Source organism: Mytilus galloprovincialis, chromosome 1 (assembly GCF_965363235.1).
Source record: "Mytilus galloprovincialis chromosome 1, xbMytGall1.hap1.1, whole genome shotgun sequence".
NCBI classification, from domain to species: Eukaryota; Metazoa; Mollusca; class Bivalvia; order Mytilida; family Mytilidae; genus Mytilus; species Mytilus galloprovincialis.
The window spans coordinates 28,482,729-28,503,761 of NC_134838.1; the positions used below are offsets into that span (position 1 = coordinate 28,482,729).

The window sequence follows — 21,033 nt, forward strand, 5'->3', positions numbered from 1 at the left end:
ACCCTTGATTTTATTCAAGTAGACTTTAGCTACCTAGATTTATTTTCAACCTAGTACGGACAAAAAAATTGCCAAAGAATATTTTTAGTAACTTTTCTGTAAGAGTTGGGAGCGATGTCCTGTCCCAACTTTGGACCTACTTTACAAAAAAAAAAAAAAAAACTAAACCGTTGAACACCATTGCATTTTTTCAAGTATACCTCAGTTAACCAGCTTCCCTTTACATCTGTTGCGGACAAAAGCATTGCCGAAGAATATTTATTTAATAACTTTTCTGTAATTTGCACCTTGTGCTGTGAAAAGTATGGCAGTTTAACATTGTGTTTAACACTTTTCTGTAAGAATTGGAAAGGGTGTCCAACCCCAACTTAAAACAGAACACAAAACAACACCCCGGATTTTTATTCTCAGGTAGACCGCAGCTACCCAGCCTCTCTTTGCATTTAATCGGACAAAATGATTACCGTAGAACCTTTTTTTATTAATTTTTCTGTAAAAGATGTCCGACCAACTTTGGACCTACTTAAAAAAAAGAATCCGAAAACCACCCTGGATGTTTTCCATTTAGACCACAGTAACCCTTTTTCCCTTTATACCTAGTGCAGACATTGCCGAAGAACATTATTTTATTAACTTTTGTGTAAAGGTGGGGTAGGGTGTTCAAAAACAGACACAAGTTTTGACGTAGAACATTTTTTATTAACTTTTCTGCATGGAAGACTTTAAGGTGAGAAGACTGTCCGACTCAATCCTTGAACCTAAATGAAAAACAATAAATTAAGCCGAAGAACACACTGTGTTTTTTCTCAAGTAAACCACAGCTACCCGGCCTTCCTTTGCACCTACTGCGGACAAAAGTATTGCCGTACAATATTTTTTATTAACTTTTCTGTAAGGTAGCGGGGTTGGGTGTCTGTTCTGAAATTTGGACCTACGTTCCAAAAAAAAAAATGTGCGGAAGAACACCTAGGGTTTCTTCTCCAGTATACCCCAGCTACACAGCTTCCCTTTGCACCTAGTGCAGACACAAGTTTTGCCGTAGAACATTTTTTTATTAACTTTTCTGCATGGAAGACTTTAAGGTGAGAAGACTGTCCGACTCAATCCTTGAACCTACGTGAAAAACAAGAAATTAAGACGAAGAACACACTGTGTTTTTTTCTCAAGTAGACCACATATACCCAGCTCCCCTTTGCGCCTATTGTGGACAATGATTTGACATAGAACATGTTTTATTATTTTTTTCCTGTAAAGTAATGAGGTAGGGTGTCCGGCCCCAACTTTGTACTTTCTTTTAAAAAGAATAAACTAAGCCGAAGAACACCCTATATTATTTCTCAACCTTTCTTTGCACCTAGTGCAGACAGAAGTATTGCCGTACAATATTTTTTATATTAACTTTTCTGTAAGGTAGCGGGGTTGGGTGTCTGCCCTAAATTTGGACCTACTTTAAAAAAACTGTGCCGAACAACACCTTGCGTTTCTTCTCCAGTACACCTCAGCTACCCACTTCTCTTTGCACCTAGTGCAGACACAAGTATTGCCGTAGAACATTTTTTATTAACTTTTCTGTAAGTGTAAGGTAGACTGTAAGGTAATAAGACTGACGGACTAAATCTTTGAACCTACATAAAAAAAAAAACTAAGCCGTAAAACACACTGTGTTTTTTCTGAAGTAGATCACAGCTACACAGCTTCCGTTTTTGCCTATTGCGGACAATTATTTGACGTCAATATTTTTTTATTAATTTTTCTGTAAGGTGATGGGGTAGGGTGTCCGACACCAATTGTGCACTTTCTTTCAAAAAAATAAACTAAGCCGAAGAACACCCTGTGTTTTTTCTCAAGTAAACCACAGCTACCCGACCTTCCTTTGCACCTAGTGCGGACAAAAGTATTGTCGTACAATATTTTTTATTGACTTTTCTGTAAGGTAGCGGGGTTGGATGTCTGTTCCTAAATTTGGACCTACGTTCCAAAAAAACTGTGCGGAAGAACACCTTGGGTTTCTTTTCCAGTATACCGCAGCTACCCAGCTTCCCTTTGCACCTAGTGCAGACACAAGTATTGCCGTAGAACATTTTTTATTAACTTTTCTGTAAGTGTAAGGTAGACTGTAAGGTAATAAGACTGACGGACTAAATCTTTGAACTTACATAAAAAACAATAAACTAAGCCGTAAAACACACTGTATTTTTTCTGAAGTAGACCACAGCTACACAGCTTCCCTTTGTGCCTATTGCGGACAATTATTTGACGTCAATATTTCTTTTATTATTTTTTCTGTTAGGTGATGGGGTAGGGTGTCCGACATCAATTTTGCACTTTCTTTCAAAAAAATAAACTCAGCCGAAGAACACCCTGTGTTTTTTCTCAAGTAAACCACAGCTACCCGACCTTCCTTTGCACCTAGTGCGGACAAAAGTATTTCCGTACACCATTTTTTATTAACTTCTCTGTAAGGTAGTGAGGTTGGGTGGCTGATCCTAAATTTGGACCTACGTTACAAAACAACTGTGCGGAAGAACACTTTGAGTTTCTTCTCCAGTATACCTCAGCTACCCAGCTTCCCAATGCACCTAGTGCAGACACAAGATTTGCCGTAGAATATTTTTTTATTAACTTTTCTGTATGGTATATTGTAAGGTAAGAAGACTGTCCGAATCAATCTTTGAAACTACTTAAAAAAACATTAAACTAAGCCGTAGAGCCCCCTGTGTTTTTTTTCTGAAGTAGACCACAGCTAGTCAGCTCTCCTTTGCGCCTATTGTGGACAATGATTTGACATAGAACATTTTTTATTATTTTTTTTACTGTAAAGTAGTGGGGTAGGATGTCCGGCCTTACTTTGCACTTTCTTTAAAAAAGAATAAACTAAGACCAAGAACACCCTGTGTTTATTCTCAAGTAATCCATAGCAACCCGGCCTTTCTTTGCACCTAGTGCGGACAAAAGTATTGCCGTACAATATTTTTTATTAACTTTTCTGTAAGGCAGCGGGGTTGGGTGTATGACCCTCAATTTGGACCTACGTTAAAAACAAACTGTGCCTAGGAACACCTTGGGTTTCTTCTCCAGTACACCTCAGTTACCCAGCTTCCCTTAGCACCTAGTGCAGACACAAGTATTGCCGTAGAACATTTTTTATTAACTTTTCTGTAAGGTAGACTGTAAGGTAATACGATTGTCCGACTCAATCTTTGAACATACTTAAAAAACAATAAACTAAGCCGTAGAAAAAACTGTGTTTATTCTAAAGTAGACCACAGCTACACAGCTTCCATTTGTGCCTAGTGTGGACAATTGTTTGACGTCAATATTTTTTTTTATTAATTTTTCTGTAAGGTAGTGAGGTAGGGTGTCCGAGACCAACTTTGCACTTTCTTTCAAAAAAAAAAACAAAACACTAAGCCGAAGAATACCCTGTGTTTTTTTCTCTCAAGTAAACCCCAGCTACCCAGCTTCCCTCTGCACCTAGTGCAGACAAAAGTTTTGCCGTAGAACATTTTTTATTAACTTTTCTGCATGGAGGACGTTAAGGTGAGAAGACTGTCCGACTCAATCCTTGAACCTACATGAAAAACAATAAATTAAGCCGAAGAACACACTGGGTTTTTTTCTCAAGTAGACCACATCTACCCAGCTCCCCTTTGCGCCTATTGTGGACAATGATTTGACATAGAACATGTTTTATTATTTTTTTTCTGTAAAGTAGTGGGGTAGGGTGTCCGGCCCCAACTTTGTACTTTCTTTTAAAAAGAATAAACTAAGCCGAAGAACACCCTATATTATTTCTCAACCTTTCTTTGCACCTAGTGGAGACGGAAGTATTGCCGTACAATATTTTTTATATTAACTTTTCGGTAAGGTATTGGGGGTTGGGTGTCTGTTCCTAAATTTGGACCTACGTTCCAAAAAAAATGTGCGGAAGAACACCTAGGGTTTCTTCTTCAGTATACCCCAGCTACCCAGCTTCCATTTGCACATAGTGCAGACACAAGTTTTGCCGTAGAACATATTTTATTTACTTTTCTGGATGGAACACTTTAAGGTGAGAAGACTGTCCGACTGAATCCTTGAACCTAAATGAAAAACAATAAATTAAGCCGAAGAACACACTGTGTTTTTTTCTCAAGTAAACCACAGCTACCCTGCCTTCCTTTGCACCTAGTGCAGACAAAAGTATTGCCGTACAATATTTTTTATTAACTTTTCTGTAAGGTAGCGGGGTTGGGTGTCTGTTCTTAAATTTGGACCTACGTTCCAAAAAAAAATGTGCGGAAGAACACCTAGGGTGTCTTCTCCAGTATACCCCAGCTACCCAGCTTCCCTTTGCACCTAGTGCAGACACAAGTTTTGCCGTAGAACATTTTTTATTAACTTTTCTGCATGGAACACTTTAAGGTGAGAAGACTGTCCGACTCAATCCTTGAACCTACGTGAAAAACAATAAATTAAGACGAAGAACACACTGTGTTTTTTTCTCAAGTAGACCACATCTACCCAGCTCCCCTTTGCGCCTATTGTGGACAATGATTTGACATAAAACATGTTTTATAATTTTTTTCCTGTAAAGTAATGGGGTAGGGTGTCCGGCCCCAACTTTGTACTTTCTTTTAAAAAGAATAAACTAAGCCGAAGAACACCCTATATTATTTCTCAACCTTTCTTTGCACCTAGTGCAGACAGAAGTATTGCCGTACAATATTTTTTATATTAACTTTTCTGTAAGGTAGCGGGGTTGGGTGTCTGCCCTAAATTTGGACCTACTTAAAAAAAAACTATGCCGAACAACAACTTGCGTTTCTTCTCCAGTACACCTCAGCTACCCACTTCCCTTTGCACCTAGTGCAGACACAAGTATTGCCGTAGAACATTTTTTATTAACTTTTCTGTAAGGTAGACTGTAAGGTAATACGATTGTCCGACTCAATCTTTGAACATACTTAAAAAACAATAAACTAAGCCGTAGAAAAAACTGTGTTTATTCTAAAGTAGACCACAGCTACACAGCTTCCATTTGTGCCTAGTGTGGACAATTGTTTGACGTCAATATTTTTTTTTTATTGATTTTTCTGTAAGGTAGTGGGGTAGGGTGTCCGAGACCAACTTTGCACTTTCTTTCAAAAAAAAAAACTAAGCGGAAGAATACCCTGTGTTTTTTTTTCTCATGTATACCCCAGCTACCCAGCTTCCCTCTGCACCTAGTGCAGACAAAAGTTTTGCCGTAGAACATTTTTTATTAACTTTTCTGCATGGAGGACGTTAAGGTGAGAAGACTGTCCGAGTCAATCCTTGAACCTACATGAAAAACAATAAATTAAGCCGAAGAACACACTGTGTTTTTTTCTCAAGTAGACCACATCTACCCAGCTCCCCTTTGCGCCTATTGTGGACAATGATTTGACATAGAACATGTTTTATTATTTTTGTTCTGTAAAGAAGTGGGGTAGGGTGTCCGGCCCCAACTTTGTACTTTCTTTTCAAAAGACTAAACTAAGCTGAAGAACACCCTATATTATTTCTCAACCTTTCTTTGCACCTAGTGCAGACGGAAGTATTGCCGTACAATATTTTTTATATTAACTTTTCTGTAAGGTATTGGGGGTTGGGTGTCTGTTCCTAAATTTGGACCTACGTTCCAAAAAAATGTGCGGAAGAACACCTAGGGTTTCTTCTACAGTATACCCCAGCTACCCAGCTTCCCTTTGCACCTAGTGCAGACACAAGTTTTGCCGTAGAACATGTTTTATTAACTTTTCTGCATGGAACACTTTAAGGTGAGAAGACTGTCCGACTGAATCCTTGAACCTAAATGAAAAGCAATAAATTAAGCCGAAGAACACACTGTGTTTTTTTCTCAAGTAAACCAGAGCTACCCGGCCTTCCTTTGCACCTAGTGCGGACAAAAGTATTGCCGTACAATATTTTTTATTAACTTTTCTGTAAGGTAGCGGGGTTGGGTGTCTGTTCTTAAATTTGGACCTACGTTCCAAAAAAAAATGTGCGGAAGAACACCTAGGGTGTCTTCTCCAGTATACCCCAGCTACCCAGCTTCCCTTTGCACCTAGTGCAGACACAAGTTTTGCCGTAGAACATTTTGTATTAACTTTTCTGCATGGAACACTTTAAGGTGAGAAGACTGTCCGACTCAATCCTTGAACCTACGTGAAAAACAATAAATTAAGACGAAGAACACACTGTGTTTTTTTCTCAAGTAGACCACATCTACCCAGCTCCCCTTTGCGCCTATTGTGGACAATGATTTGACATAAAACATGTTTTATAATTTTTTTCCTGTAAAGTAATGGGGTAGGGTGTCCGGCCCCAACTTTGTACTTTCTTTTAAAAAGAATAAACTAAGCCGAAGAACACCCTATATTATTTCTCAACCTTTCTTTGCACCTAGTGCAGACAGAAGTATTGCCGTACAATATTTTTTATATTAACTTTTCTGTAAGGTAGCGGGGTTGGGTGTCTGCCCTAAATTTGGACCTACTTAAAAAAAAACTATGCCGAACAACAACTTGCGTTTCTTCTCCAGTACACCTCAGCTACCCACTTCCCTTTGCACCTAGTGCAGACACAAGTATTGCCGTAGAACATTTTTTATTAACTTTTCTGTAAGGTAGACTGTAAGGTAATACGATTGTCCGACTCAATCTTTGAACATACTTAAAAAACAATAAACTAAGCCGTAGAAAAAACTGTGTTTATTCTAAAGTAGACCACAGCTACACAGCTTCCATTTGTGCCTAGTGTGGACAATTGTTTGACGTCAATATTTTTTTTTTATTGATTTTTCTGTAAGGTAGTGGGGTAGGGTGTCCGAGACCAACTTTGCACTTTCTTTCAAAAAAAAAAACTAAGCGGAAGAATACCCTGTGTTTTTTTTTTCTCATGTATACCCCAGCTACCCAGCTTCCCTCTGCACCTAGTGCAGACAAAAGTTTTGCCGTAGAACATTTTTTATTAACTTTTCTGCATGGAGGACGTTAAGGTGAGAAGACTGTCCGAGTCAATCCTTGAACCTACATGAAAAACAATAAATTAAGCCGAAGAACACACTGTGTTTTTTTCTCAAGTAGACCACATCTACCCAGCTCCCCTTTGCGCCTATTGTGGACAATGATTTGACATAGAACATGTTTTATTATTTTTGTTCTGTAAAGAAGTGGGGTAGGGTGTCCGGCCCCAACTTTGTACTTTCTTTTCAAAAGACTAAACTAAGCTGAAGAACACCCTATATTATTTCTCAACCTTTCTTTGCACCTAGTGCAGACGGAAGTATTGCCGTACAATATTTTTTATATTAACTTTTCTGTAAGGTATTGGGGGTTGGGTGTCTGTTCCTAAATTTGGACCTACGTTCCAAAAAAATGTGCGGAAGAACACCTAGGGTTTCTTCTACAGTATACCCCAGCTACCCAGCTTCCCTTTGCACCTAGTGCAGACACAAGTTTTGCCGTAGAACATGTTTTATTAACTTTTCTGCATGGAACACTTTAAGGTGAGAAGACTGTCCGACTGAATCCTTGAACCTAAATGAAAAGCAATAAATTAAGCCGAAGAACACACTGTGTTTTTTTCTCAAGTAAACCAGAGCTACCCGGCCTTCCTTTGCACCTAGTGCGGACAAAAGTATTGCCGTACAATATTTTTTATTAACTTTTCTGTAAGGTAGCGGGGTTGGGTGTCTGTTCCTAAATTTGGACCTACGTTCCAAAAAAAAATGTGCGGAAGAACACCTAGGGTTTCTTCTCCAATATACCCCAGCTACCCAGCTTCCCTTTGCACCTAGTGCAGACACAAGTTTTGCCGTAGAACATTTTTTATTAACTTTTCTGCATGGAAGACTTTAAGGTGAGACTCAATCCTTGAACCTACGTGAAAAACAATAAATTAAGCCGAAGAACACACTGTGTTTTTTTCTCAAGTAGACCACATCTACCCAGCTCCCCTTTGCGCCTATTGTGGACAATGATTTGACATAGAACATGTTTTATTAATTTTTTTCTGTAAAGTAGTTGGGTAGGGTGTCCGACCCCAACTGTGTACTTTCTTTTAAAAAGAATAAACTAAGCCGAAGAATACCCTATATTATTTCTCGACCTTCCTTTGCACCTAGTGCGGACAAAAGTATTGCCGTACAATATTTTTTATTAACTTTTCAGTAAGGTAGCGGGGTTGGGTGTCTGTTCCTAAATTTGGACCTACGTTCCAAAAAAAAACTGTGCCGAAGAACACCTTGGGTTTCTTCTCCAGTACACCTCAGCTACCCAGCTTCCCTTTGCACCTAGTGCAGACACAAGTATTGCCGTAGAACATTTTTTATTAACTTTTCTGTAAGTGTAAGGTAGACTGTAAGGTAATAAGACTGACGGACTAAATCTTTGAACCTACATAAAAAACAATAAACTAAGCCGTAAAACACACTGTGTTTTTTTCTGAAGTAGACCACAGCTACACAGCTTCCATTTGTTCCTATTGCGGACAATTATTTGACGTCAATATTTTTTTAATTAATTTTTCTGTTAGGTGATAGGGTAGGGTGTCCGACATCAATTTTGCACTTTCTTTCAAAAAAATAAACTAAGCCGAAGAACACCCTGTGTTTATTCTCAAGTAAGCCACAGTTACCCGACCTTCCTTTGCACCTAGTGCGGACAAAAGTATTGCCGTACAATATTTTTTACTAACTTTTCTGTAAGGTAGCGGGGTTGGGTGTCTGTTCCTAAATTTGGACCTACGTTCCAAAAAAAAACTGTGCCGAAGAACACCTTGGGTTTCTTCTCCAGTACACCTCAGCTACCCAGTTTCCCTTTGCACCTAGTGCGAACAAAAGTATTGCCGTACAATATTTTTTATTAACTTTTCTGTAAGGTAGCGGGGTTGGGTGTATGTTCCTAAAGTTGGACCTACGTTCCAAAAAAACTGTGCGGAAGAACACCTTTGGTTTCTTCTCCAGTACACCTCAGCTACCCAGCTTCCCTTTGCACCTAGTGCAGACACAAGTATTCCCGTAGAACATTTTTTATTAACTTTTCTGTAAGTGTAAGGTAGACTGTAAGGTAATAAGACTGACGGGCTAAATCTTTGAACCTACATAAAAAACAATAAACTAAGCCGTAAAACACACTGTGTTTTTTTCTGAAGTAGACCACAGCTACACAGCTTCCCTTTGTGCCTATTGCGGACAATTATTTGACGTCAATATTTTTTTTATTAATTTTTCTGTTAGGGGATGGGGTAGGATGTCCGACATCAATTTTGCACTTTCTTTCAAAAAAATAAACTAAGCCGAAGAACATCCTGTGTTTTTTCTCAAGTAAACCAGTTAACCGGCCTTCCTTTGCACCTAGTGCGGACAAAAGTATTGCCAAACAATATTTTTTATTAACTTTTCTGTAAAGTAGCGGGGTTGGGTGTCTGTTCCTAAATTTGGACCTACGTTCCAAAAATCAATTTTTCTGTTAGGTAATGGAATGTGCGGAAGAACACCTTGGGTTTCTTCTCCAGTACACCTCAGCTACCCAGCTTCCCTTTGCACCTAGTGCAGACACAAGTATTGCCGTAGAACATTTTTTATTAACTTTTCTGTAAGTGTAAGGTAGACTGTAAGGTAATAAGACTGACAGACTAAATCTTTGAACCTACATAAAAAACAATAAACTAAGCCGTAAAACACACTGTGTTTTTTTCTGAAGTAGACCACAGCTACACAGCTTCCATTTGTTCCTATTGCGGACAATTATTTGACGTCAATATTTTTTTAATTAATTTTTCTGTTAGGTGATAGGGTAGGGTGTCCGACATCAATTTTGCACTTTCTTTCAAAAAAATAAACTAAGCCGAAGAACACCCTGTGTTTATTCTCAAGTAAGCCACAGTTACCCGACCTTCCTTTGCACCTAGTGCGGACAAAAGTATTGCCGTACAATATTTTTTATTAACTTTTCTTTAAGGTAGCGGGGTTGGGTGTCTGTTCCTAAATTTGGACCTACGTTCCAAAAAAAGACTGTGCCGAAGAACACCTTGGGTTTCTTCTCCAGTACACCTCAGCTACCCAGCTTCCCTTTGCACCTAGTGCGGACAAAAGTATTGCCGTACAATATTTTTTATTAACTTTTCTGTAAGGTAGCGGGGTTGGGTGTATGTTCCTAAATTTGGACCTACGTTCCAAAAAAACTGTGCGGAAGAACACCTTGGGTTTCTTCTCCAATACACCTCAGCTTTTCTGTAAGTGTAAGGTAGACTGTAAGGTAATAAGACTGACGGGCTAAATCTTTGAACCTACATAAAAAACAATAAACTAAGCCGTAAAACTGAAGTAGACCACAGCTACACAGCTTCCATTTGTGCCTATTGCGCACAATTATTTGACGTCAATATTTTTTTTATTAATTTTTCTGTTAGGTGATGGGGTAGGGTGTCCGACATCAATTTTGCACTTTCTTTCAAAAAAAGAAACTAAGCCGAAGAACACCCTGTGTTTATTCTCAAGTAAACCACAGTTACCCGACCTTCCTTTGCACCTAGTGCAGACAAAAGTATTGCCGTACAATATTTTTTATTAACTTTTCTGTAAGGTAGCGGGGTTGGGTGTCTGTTCCTAAATTTGGACCTACGTTCCAAAAAAAAAAAAAATGTGCCGAAGAACACCTTGGGTTTCTTCTCTAGTACACCTCAGCTACCCAGCTTCCCTTTGCACCTAGTGCAGACACAAGTATTGACGTAGAACATTTTTTATTAACTTTTCTGTAAGTGTAAGGTAGACTGTAAGGTAATAAGACTGACGTACTAAATCTTTGAACCTACATAAAAAACAAAAAACTAAGCCGTAAAACACACTGTGTTTTTTCTGAAGTAGACCACAGCTACACAGCTTCCCTTTGTGCCTATTGGGGTTAATTATTTGACGTCAATATTTTTTTTATTAATTTTTCTGTTAGGTGATGGGGTAGGGTGTCCGACATCAATTTTGCACTTTCTTTCAAAAAAATAAACTAAGCCGAAGAACATCCTGTGTTTTTTCAAGTAAACCGCAGCTACCCGACCTTCCTTTGCACCTAGTGCGGACAAAAGTATTGCCGTACAATATTTTTTATTAACTTTTCTGTAAGGTAGCGGGGTTGGGTGTCTGTTCCTAAATTTGGACCTACGTTCCAAAAAAACTGTGCGGAAGAACACCTTGGGTTTCTTCTCCAGTACACCTCAGCTACCCAGCTTCCCTTGCACCTAGTGCAGACACAAGTATTGCCGTAGAACATTTTTTATTAACTTTTCTGTAAGTGTAAGGTAGACTGTAAGGAAATAAGACTGACGGATTAAATCTTTGAACCTACATAAAAAACAATAAACTAAGCCGTAAAACTGAAGTAGACCACAGCTACACAGCTTCCATTTGTGCCTATTGCACACAATTATTTGACGTCAATATTTTTTTTATTAATTTTTCTGTTAGGTGATGGGGTAGGGTGTCCGACATCAATTTTGCACTTTCTTTCAAAAAAAGAAACTAAGCCGAAGAGCACCCTGTGTTTATTCTCAAGTAAACCACAGTTACCCGACCTTCCTTTGCACCTAGTGCAGACAAAAGTATTGCCGTACAATATTTTTTATTAACTTTTCTGTAAGGTAGCGGGGTTGGGTGTCTGTTCCTAAATTTGGACCTACGTTCCAAAAAAAAAAAAACTGTGCCGAAGAACACCTTGGGTTTCTTCTCTAGTACACCTCAGCTACCCAGCTTCCCTTTGCACCTAGTGCAGACACAAGTATTGACGTAGAACATTTTTTATTAACTTTTCTGTAAGTGTAAGGTAGACTGTAAGGTAATAAGACTGACGGACTAAATCTTTGAACCTACATAAAAAACAATAAACTAAGCCGTAAAACACACTGTTTTTTTCTGAAGTAGACCACAGCTACACAGCTTCCCTTTGTGCCTATTGCGGACAATTATTTGACGTCAATATTTTTTTTATTAATTTTTCTGTTAGGTGATGGGGTAGGGTGTCCGACATCAATTTTGCACTTTCTTTCAAAAAAATAAACTAAGCCGAAGAACATCCTGTGTTTTTCTCAAGTAAACCGCACCTACCCGACCTTCCTTTGCACCTAGTGCGGACAAAAGTATTGCCGTACAATATTTTTTATTAACTTTTCTGTAAGGTAGCGGGGTTGGGTGTCTGTTCCTAAATTTGGACCTACGTTCCAAAAAAACTGTGCGGAAGAACACCTTGGGTTTCTTCTCCAGTACACCTCAGCTACCCAGCTTCCCTTTGCACCTAGTGCAGACACAAGTATTGCCGTAGAACATTTTTTATTAACTTTTCTGTAAGTGTAAGGTAGACTGTAAGGTAATAAGACTGACGGACTAAATCTTTGAACCTACATAAAAAACAAAAAACTAAGCCGTAAAACACACTGTGTTTTTTCTGAAGTAGACCACAGCTACACAGCTTCCCTTTGTGCCTATTGGGGTTAATTATTTGACGTCAATATTTTTTTTATTAATTTATCTGTTAGGTGATGGGGTAGGGTGTCCGACATCAATTTTGCACTTTCTTTCAAAAAAATAAACTAAGCCGAAGAACATCCTGTGTTTTTTTCAAGTAAACCGCAGCTACCCGACCTTCCTTTGCACCTAGTGCGGACAAAAGTATTGCCGTACAATATTTTTTATTAACTTTTCTGTAAGGTAGCGGGGTTGGGTGTCTGTTCCTAAATTTGGACCTACGTTCCAAAAAAACTGTGCGGAAGAACACCTTGGGTTTCTTCTCCAGTACACCTCAGCTACCCAGCTTCCCTTGCACCTAGTGCAGACACAAGTATTGCTGTAGAACATTTTTTATTAACTTTTCTGTAAGTGTAAGGTAGACTGTAAGGTAATAAGACTGACGGATTAAATCTTTGAACCTACATAAAAAACAATAAACTAAGCCGTAAAACTGAAGTAGACCACAGCTACACAGCTTCCATTTGTGCCTATTGCACACAATTATTTGACGTCAATATTTTTTTTATTAATTTTTCTGTTAGGTGATGGGGTAGGGTGTCCGACATCAATTTTGCACTTTCTTTCAAAAAAAGAAACTAAGCCGAAGAACACCCTGTGTTTATTCTCAAGTAAACCACAGTTACCCGACCTTCCTTTGCACCTAGTGCAGACAAAAGTATTGCCGTACAATATTTTTTATTAACTTTTCTGTAAGGTAGCGGGGTTGGGTGTCTGTTCCTAAATTTGGACCTACGTTCCAAAAAAAAAAAAACTGTGCCGAAGAACACCTTGGGTTTCTTCTCTAGTACACCTCAGCTACCCAGCTTCCCTTTGCACCTAGTGCAGACACAAGTATTGACGTAGAACATTTTTTATTAACTTTTCTGTAAGTGTAAGGTAGACTGTAAGGTAATAAGACTGACGGACTAAATCTTTGAACCTACATAAAAAACAATAAACTAAGCCGTAAAACACACTGTTTTTTTCTGAAGTAGACCACAGCTACACAGCTTCCCTTTGTGCCTATTGCGGACAATTTTTGACGTCAATATTTTTTTTATTAATTTTTCTGTTAGGTGATGGGGTAGGGTGTCCGACATCAATTTTGCACTTTCTTTCAAAAAAATAAACTAAGCCGAAGAACATCCTGTGTTTTTCTCAAGTAAACCGCAGCTACCCGACCTTCCTTTGCACCTAGTGCGGACAAAAGTATTGCCGTACAATATTTTTTATTAACTTTTCTGTAAGGTAGCGGGGTTGGGTATCTGTTCCTAAATTTGGACCTACGTTCCAAAAAAAACTGTGCGGAAGAACACCTTGGGTTTCTTCTCCAGTACACCTCAGCTACCCAGCTTCCCTTTGCACCTAGTGCAGACACAAGTATTGCCGTAGAACATTTTTTATTAACTTTTCTGTAAGTGTAAGGTAGACTGTAAGGTAATAAGACTGACGGACTAAATCTTTGAACCTACATAAAAAACAATAAACTAAGCCGTAAAACACACTGTGTTTTTTTTCTGAAGTAGATCACAGCTACACAGCTTCCCTTTGTGCCTATTGCGGACAATTATTTGACGTCAATGTTTTTTTTATTAATTTTTCTGTTAAGTGATGAGGTAGGGTGTCCGACATCAATTTTGCACTTTCTTTCAAAAAAATAAACTAAGCCGAAGAACACCCTGTGTTTATTATCAAGTACACCACAGTTACCCGACCTTCCTTTGCACCTAGTGCGGACAAAAGTATTGCCGTACTATATTTTTTATTAACTTTTCTGTAAGGTAGCGGGGTTGGGTGTCTGTTCCTAAATTTGGACCTACGTTCCAAAAAAAAAACTGTGCCGAAGAACACCTTGGGTTTCTTCTCCAGTACACCTCAGCTACCCAGCTTCCCTTTGCACCTAGTGCAGACACAAGTATTGCCGTAGAACATTTTTTATTAACTTTTCTGTAAGTGTAAGATAGACTGTAAGGTAATAAGACTGACGGACTAAATCTTTGAACCTATATAAAAAACAATAAACTAAGCCGTAAAACACACTTTTATTCTCTGAAGTAGACCACAGCTACACAGCTTCCCTTTGTGCCTATTGCGGTGAATTATTTGACGTCAATATTTTTTTTATTAATTTTTCTGTTAGGTGATGGGGTAGGGTGTCCGACATCAATTTTGCACTTTCTTTCAAAAAAATAAACTAAGCCGAAGAACATCCTGTGTTTTTCTCAAGTAAACCGCAGCTACCCGACCTTCCTTTGCACCTAGTGGGAACAAAAGTTTTGCCGTACAATATTTTTTATTAACTTTTCTGTAAGGTAGCGGGGTTGGGTGTCTGTTCCTAAATTTGGACCTACGTTCCAAAAAAACTGTGCCAAAGAACACCTTGGGTTTCTTCTCCAGTACACCTCAGCTACCCAGCTTCCCTTTGCACCTAGTGCAGACACAAGTATTGCCGTAGAACATTTTTTATTAACTTTTCTGTAAGTGTAAGGTAGACTGTAAGGTAATAAGACTGACGGATTAAATCTTTGAACCTACATAAAAAACAATAAACTAAGCCGTAAAACTGAAGTAGACCACAGCTACACAGCTTCCATTTGTGCCTATTGCACACAATTATTTGACGTCAATATTTTTTTTATTAATTTTTCTGTTAGGTGATGGGGTAGGGTGTCCGACATCAATTTTGCACTTTCTTTCAAAAAAAGAAACTAAGCCGAAGAACACCCTGTGTTTATTCTCAAGTAAACCACAGTTACCCGACCTTCCTTTGCACCTAGTGCGGACAAAAGTATTGCCGTACAATATTTTTTATTAACTTTTCTGTAAGGTAGCGGGGTTGGGTGTCTGTTCCTAAATTTGGACGTACGTTCCAAAAAAAAACTGTGCCGAAGAACACCTTGGGTTTCTTCTCCAGTACACCTCAGCTACCCAGCTTCCCTTTGCAGCTAGTGCAGACACAAGTATTGCTGTAGAACATTTTTTTATTAACTTTTCTGTAAGTGTAAGATAGACTGTAAGGTAATAAGACTGACGGACTAAATCTTTGAACCTATATAAAAAACAATAAACTAAGCCGTAAAACACACTGTTTTTTTCTGAAGTAGACCACAGCTACACAGCTTCCCTTTGTGCCTATTGCGGTTAATTATTTGACGTCAATATTTTTTTTATTGATTTTTCTGTTAGGTGATGGGGTAGGGTGTCCGACATCAATTTTGCACTTTCTTTCAAAAAAAGAAACTAAGCCGAAGAACATCCTGTGTTTTTCTCAAGTAAACCGCAGCTACCCGACCTTTCTTTGCACCTAGTGCGGACAAAAGTATTGCCGTACAATATTTTTTATTAACTTTTCCGTAAGGTAGCGGGGTTGGGTGTCTGTTCCTAAATTTGGACCTACGTTCCAAAAAAACTGTGCGGAAGAACACCTTAGGTTTCTTCTCCAGTACACCTCAGCTACCCAGCTTCCCTTGCACCTAGTGCAGACACAAGTATTGCCGTAGAACATATTTTATTAACTTTTCTGTAAGTGTAAGGTAGACTGTAAGGTAATAAGACTGACGAACTAAATCTTTGAACCTACATAAAAAACAATAAACTAAGCCGTAAAACACACTGTGTTTTTTTCTGAAGTAGACCACAGCTACACAGCTTCCATTTGTGCCTATTGCGCACAATTATTTGACGTCAATATTTTTTTTATTAATTTTCCTGTTAGGTGATGGGGTAGGGTGTCCGACATCAATTTTGCACTTTCTTTCAAAAAAAGAAACTAAGCCAAAGAACACCCTGTGTTTATTCTCAAGCAAACCACAGTGACCCGACCTTCCTTTGCACCTAGTGCGGTCAAAAGTATTGCCGTACAATATTTTTTATTAACTTTTCTGTAAGTGTAAGGTAGACTGTAAGGTAATAAGACTGACGGACTAAATCTTTGAACCTACATAAAAAACAATAAACTAAGCCGTAAAACACACTGTTTTTTTCTGAAGTAGACCACAGCTACACAGCTTCCCTTTGTGCCTATTGCGGACAATTATTTGACGTCAATATTTTTTTTATTAATTTTTCTGTTAGGTGATGGGGTAGGGTGTCCGACATCAATTTTGCACTTTCTTTCAAAAAAATAAACTAAGCCGAAGAACATCCTGTGTTTTTCTCAAGTTAACCGCAGCTACCCGACCTTCCTTTGCACCTAGTGCGGACAAAAGTATTGCCGTACAATATTTTTATTAACTTTTCTGTAAGGTAGCGGGGTTGGGTGTCTGTTCCTAAATTTGGACCTACGTTCCAAAAAAACTGTGCGGAAGAACACCTTGGGTTTCTTCTCCAGTACACCTCAGCTACCCAGCTTCCCTTTGCACCTAGTGCAGACACAAGTATTGCCGTAGAACATTTTTTATTAACTTTTCTGTAAGTGTAAGGTAGACTGTAAGGTAATAAGACTGACGGACTAAATCTTTGAACCTACATAAAAAACAATAAACTAAGCCGTAAAACACACTGTGTTTTTTTTCTGAAGTAGATCACAGCTACACAGCTTCCCTTTGTGCCTATTGCGGACAATTATTTGACGTCAATGTTTTTTTTATTAATTTTTCTGTTAAGTGATGGGGTAGGGTGTCCGACATCAATTTTGCACTTTCTTTCAAAAAAAGAAACTAAGCCGAAGAACACCCTGTGTTTATTCTCAAGTACACCACAGTTACCCGACCTTCCTTTGCACCTAGTGCGGACAAAAGTATTGCCGTACAATATTTTTTATTAACTTTTCTGTAAGGTAGCGGGGTTGGGTGTCTGTTCCTAAATTTGGACCTACGTTCCAAAAAAAAACTGTGCCGAAGAACACCTTGGGTTTCTTCTCCAGTACACCTCAGCTACCCAGCTTCCCTTTGCACCTAGTGCAGACACAAGTATTGCCGTAGAACATTTTTTATTAACTTTTCTGTAAGTGTAAGATAGACTGTAAGGTAATAAGACTGACGGACTAAATCTTTGAACCTATATAAAAAACAACAAACTAAGCCGTAAAACACACTGTTTTTCTGTGAAGTAGACCACAGCTACACAGCTTCCCTTTGTGCCTATTGCGGTGAATTATTTGACGTCAATATTTTTTTTATTAATTTTTCTGTTAGGTGATGGGGTAGGGTGTCCGACATCAATTTTGCACTTTCTTTCAAAAAAATAAACTAAGCCGAAGAACATCCTGTGTTTTTCTCAAGTAAACCGCAGCTACCCGACCTTCCTTTGCACCTAGTGGGAACAAAAGTATTGCCGTACAATATTTTTTATTAACTTTTCTGTAAGGTAGCGGGGTTGGGTGTCTGTTCCTAAATTTGGACCTACGTTCCAAAAAAACTGTGCCGAAGAACACCTTGGGTTTCTTCTCCAGTACACCTCAGCTACCCAGCTTCCCTTTGCACCTAGTGCAGACACAAGTATTGCCGTAGAACATTTTTTATTAACTTTTTTGTAAGTGTAAGGTAGACTGTAAGGTTATAAGACTGACGGATTAAATCTTTGAACCTACATAAAAAACAATAAACTAAGCCGTAAAACTGAAGTAGACCACAGCTACACAGCTTCCATTTGTGCCTATTGCACACAATTATTTGACGTCAATATTTTTTTTATTAATTTTTCTGTTAGGTGATGGGGTAGGGTGTCCGACATCAATTTTGCACTTTCTTTCAAAAAAAGAAACTAAGCCGAAGAACACCCTGTGTTTATTCTCAAGTAAACCACAGTTACCCGACCTTCCTTTGCACCTAGTGCAGACAAAAGTATTGCCGTACAATATTTTTTATTAACTTTTCTGTAAGGTAGCGGGGTTGGGTGTCTGTTCCTAAATTTGGACCTACGTTCCAAAAAAAAAAAAAAACTGTGCCGAAGAACACCTTGGGTTTCTTCTCTAGTACACCTCAGCTACCCAGCTTCCCTTTGCACCTAGTGCAGACACAAGTATTGACGTAGAACATTTTTTATTAACTTTTCTGTAAGTGTAAGGTAGACTGTAAGGTAATAAGACTGACGGACTAAATCTTTGAACCTACATAAAAAACAATCAACTAAGCCGTAAAACACACTGTTATTTTCTGAAGTAGACCACAGCTACACAGCTTCCCTTTGTGCCTATTGCGGACAATTATTTGACGTCAATATTTTTTTTATCAATTTTTCTGTTAGGTGATGGGGTAGGGTGTCCGACATCAATTTTGCACTTTCTTTCAAAAAAATAAACTAAGCCGAAGAACATCCTGTGTTTTTCTCAAGTAAACCGCAGCTACCCGACCTTCCTTTGCACCTAGTGCGGACAAAAGTATTGCCGTACAATATTTTTTATTAACTTTTCTGTAAGGTAGCGGGGTTGGGTGTCTGTTCCTAAATTTGGACCTACGTTCCAAAAAAAAACTGTGCCGAAGAACACCTTGGGTTTCTTCTCCAGTACACCTCAGCTACCCAGCTTCCCTTTGCACCTAGTGCAGACACAAGTATTGCCGTAGAACATTTTTTATTAACTTTTCTGTAAGTGTAAGATAGACTGTAAGGTAATAAGACTGACGGACTAAATCTTTGAACCTATATAAAAAACAATAAACTAAGCCGTAAAACACACTGTTTTTCTCTGAAGTAGACCACAGCTACACAGCTTCCCTTTGTGCCTATTGCGGTGAATTATTTGACGTCAATATTTTTTTTATTAATTTTTCTGTTAGGTGATGGGGTAGGGTGTCCGACATCAATTTTGCACTTTCTTTCAAAAAAATAAACTAAGCCGAAGAACATCCTGTGTTTTTCTCAAGTAAACCGCAGCTACCCGACCTTCCTTTGCACCTAGTGGGAACAAAAGTATTGCCGTACAATATTTTTTATTAACTTTTCTGTAAGGTAGCGGGGTTGGGTGTCTGTTCCTAAATTTGGACCTACGTTCCAAAAAAACTGTGCCGAAGAACACCTTGGGTTTCTTCTCCAGTACACCTCAGCTACCCAGCTTCCCTTTGCACCTAGTGCAGACACAAGTATTGCCGTAGAACATTTCTTATTAACTTTTCTGTAAGTGTAAGGTAGACTGTAAGGTAATAAGACTGACGGATTAAATCTTTGAACCTACATAAAAAACAATAAACTAAGCCGTAAAACTGAAGTAGAGCACAGCTACACAGCTTCCATTTGTGCCTATTGCACACAATTATTTGACGTCAATATTTTTTTTATTAATTTTTCTGTTAGGTGATGGGGTAGGGTGTCCGACATCAATTTTGCACTTTCTTTCAAAAAAAGAAACTAAGCCGAAGAACACCCTGTGTTTATTCTCAAGTAAACCACAGTTACCCGACCTTCCTTTGCACCTAGTGCAGACAAAAGTATTGCCGTACAATATTTTTTATTAACTTTTCTGTAAGGTAGCGGGGTTGGGTGTCTGTTCCTAAATTTGGACCTACGTTCCAAAAAAAAAAAAACTGTGCCGAAGAACACCTTGGGTTTCTTCTCTAGTACACCTCAGCTACCCAGCTTCCCTTTGCACCTAGTGCAGACACAAGTATTGACGTAGAACATTTTTTATTAACTTTTCTGTAAGTGTAAGGTAGACTGTAAGGTAATAAGACTGACGGACTAAATCTTTGAACCTACATAAAAAACAATAAACTAAGCCGTAAAACACACTGTGTTTTTTTTCTGAAGTAGATCACAGCTACACAGCTTCCATTTGTGCCTATTGCTGACAATTATTTGACGTCAATTTTTTTTTTATTAATTTTTCTGTTAAGTGATGGGGTAGGGTGTCCGACATCAATTTTGCACTTTCTTTCAAAAAAAGAAACTAAGCCGAAGAACACCCTGTGTTTATTCTCAAGTACACCACAGTTACCCGACCTTCCTTTGCACCTAGTGCGGACAAAAGTATTGCCGTACAATATTTTTTATTAACTTTTCTGTAAGGTAGCGGGGTTGGGTGTCTGTTCCTAAATTTGGACCTACGTTACAAAAAAAAAAACTGTGCCGAAGAACACCTTGGGTTTCTTCTCCAGTACACCTCAGCTACCCAGCTTCCCTTTGCACCTAGTGCAGACACAAGTATTGACGTAGAACATTTTTTTATTAACTTTTCTGTAAGTGTAAGGTAGACTGTAAGGTAATAAGACTGACGGACTAAATCTTTGAACCTACATAAAAAACAATAAACTAAGCCGTAAAACACACTGTTTTTTTCTGAAGTAGACCACAGCTACACAGCTTCCCTTTGTGCCTATTGCGGACAATTATTTGACGTCAATATTTTTTTTTATTAATTTTTCTGTTAGGTGATGGGGTAGGGTGTCCGACATCAATTTTGCACTTTCTTTCAAAAAAATAAACTAAGCCGAAGAACATCCTGTGTTTTTCTCAAGTAAACCGCAGCTACCCGACCTTCCTTTGCACCTAGTGCGGACAAAATTATTGCCGTACAATATTTTTTATTAACTTTTCTGTAAGGTAAGGGGGTTGGGTGTCTGTTCCTAAATTTGGACCTACGTTCCAAAAAAACTGTGCGG

At 38.5% G+C, this 21,033-nt stretch overlaps 1 long non-coding RNA gene across 1 annotated transcript in view; it reads left to right on the forward strand.

The window, feature by feature from the left end:
• The window catches only part of LOC143071069 (uncharacterized), an 89,785-nt gene that overhangs the window by 5,128 nt on the left and 63,624 nt on the right, over positions 1-21,033 (forward strand). The gene's annotated exons all lie outside the window — the stretch shown is intronic.